Raw genomic sequence first — 13,457 nt, forward strand, 5'->3', positions numbered from 1 at the left:
ATGAATATAAAACTATATTAGTCCACAGATTAGTTCGCGCCACTTACATGGACTATAGTTTCTATGTGTGTTGTGGTTATTCTAGTAGCCTTAAATATCCAAGTAAACATGTCAAAATCTTCATTCTCACAAATATCTTAACAATTCTTTTATTATTTTCTATTAAAAATCTAGTTTTCCTTTATGAGGAAGACTATCATATTGGTATCAAATAATAGTTATATCTTCCATGAATTACTCGAATTAAAAGTTTAGGGTTCTCAGCCAAATGAGAGCAATACTATTACGGGAAATTCACTTTTGAACTTGAAGGCATATGCTCCTGCTACCCAAAACAGCATTTTAAATGTCAAAAAGCTAAACAAAAAATTGGCGAGTATGTGTCGATATTATATGTGTGTACGCCAAGTTTCGTGGAAATTGTGTCATGTGAAAAAAAGATAAATAAAAGCATCTTCAAAATCTTTTTTATTCACCATTTTTTTAAATTTTTTGCACACGACACAAAAAAATGCCAGTTTGTCGCAAAACAACTTTATGAGCTCATAGAACGTGTATGCTTCAATTTTCATTCGGATTTTTTTGCAAAAACAACTAGTCTATAAGTAGTCCCTATAGCCATAAATACTTGTCACGAGTTTAATGAAATTAGACACATTTTAGCCTATATTTTGTCTAAATCCGCGACAACTATTTAGGGCCGGAGAGAGTAGATATCTTCAGAAGTAGTGTCATTTACTTGTGAACTCAACATTCCTGATTACACCCACCGTTAGGGATGGATTCATTGAAGCTTGGTGATACCTAATATAAACTACCTAGGCCCTAATCCCCCTTCTTCATCCACGACGCCGACACGTCCATCACCATGGCTTCATTTGTTAACGACGCAGTGGCGTGGTACGCTCTGGAAGCGGTGTCGCGTGGTGAAAAAGAAGGGAAAGGGTGGCGAGGGGCTCGGCGTACATGACGGTGAAGTGGCGGGCGGCAAAAGGTTGGTGGGGAGTGAAACTTTCACCCCACCAGCAGAATGAATTTTCTTGGTAAAAAAAATACCTAAAAAAAATACTCTACGATGCACCGGAGAGCATTTGGTATAGCGGTCATTTCTCCTAGTTTGGCATTGGGGTCTTGATAGTTTTTAGAGAATCTGATAGTTTGGAGCATTAGCAGACCCCCAGCCCCCATCCGCATAATAACTGCCATGTTGGAGTTTTAGAGAGAGAAAATGGTTGACTCAGACACCGCATCGGGCCTCCATCCGGAAAAAAAATTCCAGTCTTTCCAGTTTCGCGTCGCGGGAACTCCAAATACCCAGTTTTGCGAGGCCTTCCAAGAGCGAACCTCATCCCAACTCCGTGTTGGCGTCAAGGAAATTTCAGCCCGTACCAGCGCCGGAGTCTACCAAACTTCGCCGGAATCGCCACAATCGAGTCAAAATTCGCCGGAATCCGGAGCGAGAGGCCGGCGGAAGCGAGCGACGAGGCTGCAGGGAGCGGGCCGGGATGGACGGTGGTGGGCACGGTCGGGGCGGGGCGGCCGGGGCGAGCTCGGGCAGGGCGAGCTCGAGCGGGACAGGGCGCGGCAGGGGCGGGCGCGACCGGGGCGGCCTCGAGCTGCGGGCGGGGCGTGGCCGTGGCGAGCTCGGGCTGCGGACGGGGCAGCAACATAGGCAGAGGTTGGGGAAGAAGGAGGGAAAAAGGGAAAAAAAAATAGACTGATTGCGGAGCCAGGATGGAATATGCTGTTTTAGGGGTTCGTTTTGCGGTGTCTGGGCTGCGAGCCGTTTTTTCGACCCGCAAAACGCGTTTAGGATGATCTAGATACACCGATTTAACGTTTTTCTTTTGGGGTTCCGCTAGAGATGCTCTTGGGGTAGCTTTAGGCAAACAGTACGGAACCAATAACAAACAAACCATGTATTTCAGTATCAAAGTTGTGGTGGACCAATGTTGTTGTTGCTCTCTGAGTGTATATAAAGCAGATGATTGGCAATCACAGCGAAATTGAGAAATACAAGTTGTTGAACAGCATCGCAGTATATCGCATCGCTGCATGCACGCAAGCATTGCCTTCTTTTAAGCTTGCCAGTTGCCACAATCTACTCGACTGAACTCTGAAGCTTGGACACCGGCCAGGAAGAGCGGCGGCGGCGGCGGCAGCAGCAGCACACCAGCGTCAGCACCCACCCAAAACTGCAAACACAATACACGAGAACCTAAGTAACCACTAGTTCAAGGCCCAAGCACGACACCGTAGTCCGTGTTCGAAGAACTTCGAACAAGTACTTACCACCATGATCCCAGATCAATCCACCTTCTCGGCGGACGACACGGCCGTCGCTGCTGCTCCCGAGCAAATGCCGCCGCCGCGTCCGTTGAGAACGCGGAGTAATGCAGCGCTGGCTCAGACTGCGCTGCCCGTTCCAGGAGCGGGGAGGACGGCGACGGCGTGGTGGCTGCTGGAGAGAAGGGCGGCGACGCGGACGGGGACGGCGTGAAGGCGTACCGCCGGCGTCCCGGGCCGACGCTGACCGGCAATGGGGACGAAGGTGGTGTCAGCGGCGAAGAGGTGGAGGAGGCTGCACTGCTGCTCATTGCCGGTGCACGGCACGTCGCTCGCGGTCGGCACTATCTCTTTCTCGATCCCGTACCGTCGCGTAGTTGGATGGAATTGGAGTGGGACAGTCGGAAGCGGTAGCTGGGATTCATCGGTGGCTGTGTAAAGCTTTGGGTCACCCGCGAGTCAAACATGAGTGATGGTGTGATCTGAACTTCTGAAGACTCGCAGATAGGTATACGACTGCATTTGCATGTGACCGCCAAATTAGCTGTCCGTTTTGCCGGTCGTTCTGGTCGATAGATCGACCGGTGTGGCCGGTGTATAGAGGCGATCGGTGAAGGTGGTGTGACACAGTGATTGGCTGTGAGAGGGGACATGAGCAAAGCCTTGCTAGCTAGCAGTGGATGAACCAGACGCGGCTTGCCCGATGGTTGCACTTGTACCCCAACGCACCAACTCTAGCCGGGTCAGGGGACACGAGCAAGCCTCGATCGCTCGGTCACTTCCTTTGTGCCAATGGTTCCAGCCAAGGCGACTTGACTCTTGACCTTAAACATCTTAAAGTCGCTCTGTTCACTTCCTCCTCTAAACTGCCCACCGGCATAGTCCAAACCGCATCAGTCACCGAGCACAAGTTAACAACAACATGCTGCGAAGAGCTTGTCCATGACCCAACCGAGGACCCCGTAGTCAAACAGACCACTAACCTAGCTAACGTGCTAAAAAAAAAAATCTTTTGGATGCATACCTCCATCACCTATCTACTGGTTATCTTTCACATAATCAAGATCACCGAAAGATAAGTGGATTTACTTCCAAAGCATTTGATACAAAATACATGTATCAGCAGCTATATTTTTGGATGCAATCTTAGGTTAGATAATTTTGCATGTTAATCTCATTTTAGTATAAATTTCATGTTGTACTATAAATTTTAGTTGTATACAATATAAAATGCATCTATTCTAGTATAAATTTCCTGTTGAATCGGCTTAAAATTAGAAAGTCGAGAAACTAACATCTTTACAATCTCATACGGAGTTCCTTAACCATCCAATTAATATTTTATGATTACTTAATCAATCTTATTTTCATTTCAACTCATAATCAGGAGTGTTGAGATCCGCAATGTCATTGTCTCACACTTTAACTTGCTTCATAGACAACTTCCCCGGCTTTAGATTCCGGATTGTGGATCCACCCATTAAAATAAGAGACTCACACTTATTTATATCAAACTTTTTTATTTTCTCTTATTTTTAATGAGATCTTAATTAATATAAACTCATGTTTAATAGAATTAACCACACAAAAAATATTGTGATTTCAATATTTCGTAGCTCTAACATGAATACCTTTACTTTGAACTGATCATAATTTTCAACAACAATTATTTTCCTTTTTATTCTTCTTAAACTTAGTTTGATACATTTCACTTTAGTAAATTCTGCCATTTTATTGTATGCACCTAGATATAAGAAAAGATTCACGGAAATATAAAATCGTATTCTTTCATGGATATATTCGTGCGACCTTGATAGGTTATAGCCAGTCTATATGTGCTCAAGTTATTTTGGTATATCCTTAAATATCTAAGTAAAGATGTATAAACCATATGTTTCTGATAACTATCTTAATACTCCATCTGATTCATATTAATTGACTCAACTTTGTCAAGAGATAGATGTATCTAGTCAACAAACATGTCTAGATACATCTACATCTAGACAAAGTTGAACCAATTAATTTAAATCGGACGGAGTACTAATGTTTTTTTTTATTTCTCATACAAATATCTTGAGTGCATAACCCTACGAGTAGTTTGTTCTTTCTAAGGAAGAAACTATTTGTAGACAGTTCACGCATGTACCGATACTGGCCTACTGGGAGATAGCACCAGCCGGGCCACCTACGGCGTGATTGGTAGGTGGCAGCCCTTTTTGAGCTCCCGAGGGGCAGGCGTTGGGGGCCAAGATGGGTGGAGATGGACGAAAAGCCAACTTCTGCACCTCGTTTGGTTGCCCACAAGACACATTTTTGCGCAAGGGCGGGAATGTTAGCTGTAGTGTTTGGTTCGATGCAATTACATTGTTTTAAGGAAGTCTATGCTAGTTGCTGATGTTTCGTTGCAACACTACCCACAGATATGGTAATCTCTTCCTTTGAGAGGTGAGCTTACCAAGCACATGTCAGACACTAAACAGTTAATCACTACAAGGGAAAGGCCTATTGCCGGCACACCTGATTGGCCTATTGCCGGCGCACCAAAGCCCGCCGGTGCGAACGGGCCGGTGATAGCTGGGTATTGCCGGCGCACCAATCTGTTCGCCGGCGGTAGGGAATCTACTGCCGGCGCACCGGCCCTGATTCACCGACAAATACCCTATTCCACTGGCGCACGTGTAGCTGCGCCGGCAGTAGGGTTGCCAGCACTGACGCTTGCCTTGTGCGCCGGCAGTAGGGCATGTAGGTGCGTTGGCAGTAGTACTCGAAAATATAATTTTATAGCTTTTTTCCAGCGTATTACAATGCATATTTGCAAATTTATATAGCAGTTCATATTTATACAGCAGTACATGCAATATGAGAAGCACATAGAGAGCCAAGTCTCATTTCGGTATCAATACACAAATACACAAGTCTCGTTTCGAAATGTTGATTCATACAACACATGTGCATATGCAACATCGAACGACGAAGTTTCACAAAGTTACAAGTCTCGGTACATAGTCGTCACAAATGTTGTCATACACCTCACAATGTAGCTACTAACCTAAACTACAATCACATAGAACATGACCAACATGGTCACGATGAGCATCATCACGAAGGCCATGGTCTTCATCCGGTTCCTCCTTATGTCCCTCCTCTCTCCCGCTAGTAACGCGCGTATCTTCCTTCCGCCCCCACCCTAGTGGGGTATCCCTTGTAGCTGTTGCCGCTAAAGCGGTGCACCTATCTCCGACAGTACTCCCAGTCGTCGTAGACTCCAGGAACCCTCCCCTTGTACACGACATATGTCGTCGACATCTTCATGCACAAGACAAATAAAACATCAGTACCAATGCAATTAACAAGTGGGAACTCAAATAAGAAACAAGTAGTATGAACTAAATAGCATGTGCCTCATACTTTGTTGGTCGAAACAAATATTAACATTCAGGGATGGGGTCAGCGAGGCCAGATAGGATGCACAATAAGCCTATTTCAAGGATTAAATAATAAATATAGCAAATCTAATAGTAGCAGTTGATGCTGCTTTTGATGAAAGCAAAACCAAGCTGCATATATAGCAGCAGCATTTTGCATTTCATATAAACCACGCTACTGCATGCATTTCATTTTCTTTTTTCAAACCAGAGAACAAATTCAAACCAGAGAAATAGCATTCTCTAAGAAATAGCATTTCAAGAGTCCAAGATTAATAGAAACAAGAGCAGCTACCAAGAGTCCAAGATCAATAGAAACTAAGATTAGCATGGCTACTGAATTTACCAGACATATTCAGATATAAAGCACAAAGGCCCACATGTGAACCAGAGAAATTAAAATAGCAATACATTTTAGAAATGGACAATGCTACTTCAAGATAGACAATGATGCAAGAATCAAACAATTTCCATTTTAGCAAACCATCTGTTAATTTTCAAGCCAGTAGAGAATTTTGATCCACCATGTATTCTAGTCTGTACAAAAATGAGCACGCAAAAATGAACCAGAGAATGCAAAATCTCGACTTGAGATACCAAGCATTTTGATTAACCAACTAAATCAACCAGTAGGAGTAGCATGACCATTTTTTCATCATTTTTTTAAATGAACCAGAGAATGAATCCTCCAATTTGGCCAGCATTTACAATTTTAGGGAAGCATCAAATGAATCCTAAACCAGGGAGGGTATTCATGTATTTTCCTTGTACTACTACTGCAGAGAGGGGAATTCAGGAGAGGGGAACTAAACCTAATAATACTGCAGAGAGGGGAATATTGGGGAGGGACAGGGGAAGGAAGAGGGGGAGGAGAGGGGAAGGTGGAGGAGGTCCTGGCGGCGTCGGGGAAGGATGAGGGGAAGGGAGAGGGGCGGTTCTTACCGACGGTGGCCGGTGCGTGTGCGACGCCCTCCTCCTCCTCCGCGGCGACAGTGGCAACGGTGGCCGGCGCCTGCTCGATCCTCCTCTCCGAGGCGACGGTGTGGAGACGCCTGCTCCTCCTCCTCTCGGTGGCTCTCCTCCTCACGGCGGCTCGGGTGCGGCGGTGGCGCGACGGCGGGTGCTTCTCCAACGGCGGCGCTCGATCTAGAGGCAGAGAGATGTGGTGGCTGGGGATGCGGGTGCTTCCTTCCTTTTACCCCAAATCCTATACTATTTTATTTTTCTTATCTTTTCAAGATAATAACAAAGAAATATGCATGAGTTATGTAAAAACATGAAGATATGAGTTATATATACATACACAAAATATTGACCAACACAATATTAATTAGTTATACATAAAATATTGGCCATGACCATATGAGTAGTTATGAATTACACAAAATATGAGTAATACATTGGAAATAAAGTTTTACATCATCGATCGAGAAGAGTGTTTCACTTTCTTCTTGCTTTTCTTGCTCGTCGTTGAATAATTTAGCCCCGTGTCGTGACTTCTTCTTTTGAAGGGTCGACCTGACCTCGATAGCGTGGTCCTGCTTCTTCTTGTGGTGTATGTTGTGTCTTCGTCCTCGGATTCTCCCATCATTGGGTCTCCGACTTGTCCTTCGAAGTCTTCCTCGTTGGCGACTCCATCCATTCCGACGATGATCCTCTTGCCTCTCCTCACGATAACACGGCTAGGCCTGGATGGGTCGGTTATGAAGAAGCATTGGTGCACGTGTTCTGCCAGTACCCATGGCTCATTCTGCGTGGTGGCGTTCGTGGACTTCGATTTGTTGGCTTCGGGTAGAAACATGTTGGTGAAATACCGGTCTTCTTTTATGACGCTCTTAGCCCATCTGATACGGAACATCGGCACTTTCTCCCCAGCGTAGCTAAACTCCCAGATTTCCTTGATCCTTCTGTAGTATCTAGTCTTTACGTCACCCGTCCAGGAATCCATCGTTACCAATGAGTTCTGGTAAACACTGTTCTTGTCTTTTTCTTCCGTGTAGAATGTGTACCCATTGATATCGTACGCTTGGTAAGTCATGATGTTGGGCGCGGGGCCATGTGACAAGGCCAATATTAGTTTATCCTTGTCAGAATTCATTTGTGGGGGATTAGCATCAATGTGGTCTTTGAACCAGCGCGCGAAAGAGGAGTTGTGATGTCTGAATATTTCTGCTTCCGTCATCATCGGCTTGCCACTGTTCTCTATCATGGTTTTGTGCTCTTTCAACCAAGGATCGATCAAGTCAATGTGTTGTAGCGCTACTAAGTGTGCCCTGTCAAAGTCGGAAGTCTGACCAGACATGTGCACGTGTAGTTCCTTCCTTCCATTTTTGTGGCCTACTCCCTCGAACCTACGGAGGTGCTTGTTTTGAGGCAAACCAACAGGATCCTCGATGTCTAGATAATTCATGCAGAAAGAGATGCACTCTTCGGTGAGCCAGCCCTGGACGATGCTTCCATCCGGTTGTGACCTGTTACGAACAAATCCTTTAATGATCTCATTCATTCTTTCAAACGGCATCATGTTGTGTAGGAATGCCGGCCCTAGATTGTTGATATCATCCATGATATGGACCAACAGATGGACCATCACGTCAAAGAATGCAGGCGAGAAGTACATCTCAAGCTCACATAGGATCACCACGATCTCTTCCTAGAGCCTTGCGAGTTTCTTCACGCTTATCGACTTCTGAGTTATGACGTCGAAGAAGTTACAGAGCCTAGTCAGCGTTGCACAGACATGGTCATCCATTATACCTTGGATTGCAACCGGAAGAATCTGCGTCATCATCGCGTGACAGTCATGAGACTTCATGCCGCTGAAGTTTCGTTTCTTGGGGTCCATGTATTTGCTTATTAGCCCGGAGTAACCGAAGGGAACTCTGACTCCTAGAAGGCAATTGAAAAATTGATCGACCTCAGCCGGACTAAAAGTGAAGCAGGAGGGGGCAGTAATAGTCTGGCTGCTTAATCCTTTTGCGCTTCTGATCGCCGTCTATCTCCTCCTCCGACTGTCCCTCTTGGGTCGCCGGGATCTGAAGCTCTTCCCTGATGCCCAAAACTTTCAGGTCGTGTCTTGCTTTCGGCCCATCTTTGGTCCGGTCCGGCATGTTGAGAAGAGTGCCAAGCAAGCTCTCGCACACGTTATTTGTAATATGCATGACATGAAGGCAGTGAGGTGTATCAAGAATTTTCCAGTACGGCAAGTCCCAAAACATGGACCTCCTTTTCCATACACCAATGAGCGGCGTCGTTGCCTTTTTATTCTTCTCTCCAGGCTTTTGACAAATCTTTCCCGGCGCAGGGCACTCCTTCCAACTTTTCAGTAATGTATCGATCTCTTCGCCGCTCTTCTTACGTGGAGGTCCTCGGGGTTCATTTTTACCATCGAACAGATCTCCACGCTTTCTCCACGGGTCAGTCTTGTGTAGCCACCTTCGATGCCCCATGTAAACGGTTTTCGAAGAGCCGGGATACTTACCAAGCTGCAAAAACACCGTCTCTTCCATGCACCTGACACATGCCTTGTGTCCATGGTACACCTGACATGAAATATAACCGTATCCGAGGTAGTCCTGCACCGTCGTGATCAACGCGGCTCTCAAAGGGGAATAATCTTCCTCGACGGCGTCCCATGTATCTACCCCTTCCTCCGCCCACAATGTTTCAAGCTCCTCCTTTAATAGTTCGAGATACATGTTGATATCGTTTCCTGGCTGTGTCGGCCCTTGAATTAGAATACTCATATGTATGTACTTCCTCTTCATGCACAGCCAGGGCGGGAGGTTGTAGATCCATACAAACACGGGCCATGTGCTATGTGTGCTGCTCTCGTTTCCGAACATATTGAATCCGTCCGTGCTCGCACCCAACCTGATGTTTCTGGGATCTGCCCCGAAACTTCCAAATTCATTGTCTAATGATTTCCACTGGTTTGCATCCGAAGGGTGTGTCAGCACTGGGTGTTCAATCCGCTCTACATCATTCAGCACTGCCTCCTTTTCTTTCAGCGTGCCAGCGCATGAGGTTTGCTTCCTTGCGGTCCGCGTAGAACCGTTGCAGCCACGGGGGGGAGCGGGAAGTACCACACAACTTTCCGAGGAGCTTTCTTCTTCCCTTTCTTGTACCGTTCAGCGTCACAAACAGGACATTTGGTCTTGTCCACGTGCTCCTTGCGATACATGATACAGTCGTTGATGCAGGCGTGATACTTTTCGTGGGGTAAGTCGAGAGGGCACGTGATTCTCTTGGCCTCGGCTAGACTACCAGGACACGTGTTCCCGGCAGGAAGGAGATCTTTCAAGTATTCAAGAATGTCATCGACGCTTGTGTCCGTCCATCCGTGTTTCACCTTCATCTATAGCACATCGAGCGCTACTCTCAAGCGGGACTCCTCCAACCCGCGACCTGAGTCGTACAACGGAGTATTCGAGTCTGTCTCCAGTTGCTCAAGCTTTGATTCCGCTTGGTGCCTTTCGTCTTTTCGAGAAGCAGATCTTGAAGATGACGGCCCCGCACGACTGAAGCTAGCGGCACCTCTTCGTCGTCGTCAAGGTCATTGTCCGCGTCTTCAACATTTTGTTCATCATCATACTGATTTGCATTGTCATGTGCAGCAAACTCTTCATCGTCATCAATATCATGATGCCCTCCTTCTTGCTGGCCATTACCACCTGCTGCCATCGCCCCATTGACCTCCGCGCCATCATCACTCATCCATTGAGTGTGTCCATGCATGAAACCATTAGTGAGCAGGTGCCCCTGCAATTTGCCTGAATAGGGGTCAAACCATTTCCCTAGTTTGCATCTTCGGCACGGATACAATACCTCCATGCGGTTATTTTCATACATGTCGATGATCGCGTGTTTCAGATATCTCATCACGACGCTTTCACTCATCTCGATAACCATTATCGCATGCACGGTAAGATTATATGGTTGATTAGAACCATGCATCCGTCGGTAGTTTTCACGGAAAATTTCGGTATTACCTTCCTACACGGTAGGACATAGGAGCGCCAGAAATGTGCCGAAACGGAAACTTAACGAATCAACATTTTGGCGCAACGTTGGCAACTCATTTTTAATGCCAACACACACAAGCACAAATACAACATATATATATGCCACACACGAGAGCTTTGCTTCAAATGTCCAATATACGTCGATGTCATTCCTCAATTTGTTCATTAATCACCTATTTGTTTGATATATTCGTCGACGAGATCGAGACGTCGCGCCGCGACCACGGCGTATGGAAGCCAACTTTCTAGATCTAGATCTAGATTGAGCGGTCAATGCGGGATAGTAGATCTAGATCTACATAGGGGGATGTAGGAAGGGAAGATTTGCTCAAAAAATATGATTTTGTTTGGTCAAATTTGGCCAAATTGGGGGTAGAAATGGGAAAAAATGAGCTGGGTTGGGAGAAGGCTCGGGTTTGTGTGGAGGAGTGGAGTAATGGTAGTGGGGGAGTGGTTGTTGGGCAGAAATAACTGCCCAGGTTATTGCCGGCGCACCAGGACGTGGGTGCACCGGCAGTATTAAGTGATACGTCCAATTTGCATCACTATTTTATATCATAATTTGCTGTTATTCATTGATATATTTCATATTTGGAGATAATACTTATGTTATTTCATCTATTTTGCATGTTTCATGATTATTGGAGGATCGCGCACCGGAGCCGGGATTCTGCTGGAAAAAGCGCCGTCGAATGCAATATTTCGGAAGATCAACGGTTGACGGAAATTATACGAAAAATCCTATTTTTCCGTGAAGACGAAGGGAGCCAGAAGGGGAGCCGAGGGGACCCGAGGTGGGCCCACCCCATAGGCCGGCGCGGCCCAAGGCCTGGCCGCGCCGCCCTGTGAGGAGGGGGCCCACAGCCCCCTCTCGCCTCCTTTTCTTCGCGTACGCCTTCGTCCTGAAAACCTAAGCTCCAGGGATACGTCGCGAAGAGTCACAGCCGCCTCTGCGGGGCGGAGAACACCAGAGAGAAAAGAGCTCTCCGGCAGGCTGAGATCCGCTGGGGAAATTCCCTCCCGGAGGGGGTAATCAACGCCATCGTCATCGTCATCGAGTTGGACATCATCTCCATCACCATCTTCATCATCATCACCGCCGTCTCCACCGCTGCACATCGCCACCGTTGTAGCAATTTGGGTTTGATCTTGATTGTTTAATAGGGGAAACTCTCCCGGTGTTGATTTCTACTAGTTATTGATGCTATTGAGTGAAACCGTTGAACCAAGGTTTATGTTCAGATTGTTATTCATCATCATATCACCTCTGATCATTTTCCATATGATGTCTCGTGAGTAGTTCGTTTAGTTCTTGAGGACATGGGTGAAGTCTAAATGCTAGTAGTGAAGTATGGTTGGGTAATATTCAATGTTATGATATTTAAGTTGTGGTATTATTCTTCTAGTGGTGTCATGTGAACGTCGACTACACGACACTTCACCTTTATGGGCCTAGGGGAATGCATCTTGTACTCGTTTGCCAATTGCGGGGTTGCCGGAGTGACGAAACCCGAGCCCCCGTTGGTATATCGATGCAGGAGGGATAGCGGGATCTCGTAGTTTAAGGTCGTGGTTAGATTTATCTTAATTACTTTCTTGTAGTTGCGGATGCTTGCAAGGGGTATAATCACAAGTATGTATTAGTCCTAGGAAGGGCGGTACATTAGCATAGGTTCACCCACACAACACTTATCAAAACAATGAAGATTAATTAGCCGTATGTAGCGAAAGCACTAGACTAAAATCCCGTGTGTCCTCGAGAACGTTTGGTCATTATAAGTAAACAAACCGGCCTGTCCTTTGTGCTAAAAAAGATTGGGCCACTCGCTGCAATTATTACTCTCGCACTTTATTTACTCGTACTTTATTCATCTGTTACATCAAAGCCCCCTGAATACTTGTCTGTGAGCATTTACAGTGAATCCTTCATCGAAACTGCTTGTCAACACCTTCTGCTCCTCGTTGGGATCGACATTATTACTTATCGAAGATACTACGATACACCCCCTATACTTGTGGGTCATCAAGACTATTTTCTGGCGCCGTTGCCGGGGAGTGAAGCGCTATTGGTAAGTGGATTTGGTAAGGGAAATTTCTACTGTTTGTGCTGATTTTATTTCTGCCTGCTGCTATAATTCATTATGGAGAGATCTTCTCTTGAGTTTTTATTTGGGAAATCTACTACTACCGCAAAGGTAGTGGATGAGGCGCCGAGTGAGGAAGAAATACCATACAAAATACCTATGAAAATTATTGAACGTGTAGTGGATAACCGTTATACAGGGGATGGAACCGTCCACCCCGGAGATCATTTACTTGTTCTTACATGAATTATGCGGTTTATTCAAGTGTGCAGGTATTGCTATGGATGAAGTGAGGAAGAAACTATTCTCTATATCGTCTGTCCGGTAAAGCGGCGCATTGGTATAAATTACTCGGATAATGGGGATTCTCTTGAATGGAATGATATTGTGCCCCGGTTTTATTCTAAGTTCTATCCTCCAAGTGAGATTCACAAAGATCGGAATCGCATATATAATTTTTGGCCTCATGAAGGAGAGAGTATTGCCCAAGCGTGGGGGATATTGAAGTCTTTAATGCTCAAATGCCCCATTCATGAGCTTCCTGGTAATATTATTATTGATAATTTCTATGCAAGACTTTCTTTTGAAGACAAGACCTTGCTGGATACTTCTTGTTGTGGATCATTCACGTGCAACAA

Source organism: Lolium rigidum, chromosome 5 (genome assembly GCF_022539505.1).
Source record: "Lolium rigidum isolate FL_2022 chromosome 5, APGP_CSIRO_Lrig_0.1, whole genome shotgun sequence".
NCBI lineage: Eukaryota > Viridiplantae > Streptophyta > Magnoliopsida > Poales > Poaceae > Lolium > Lolium rigidum.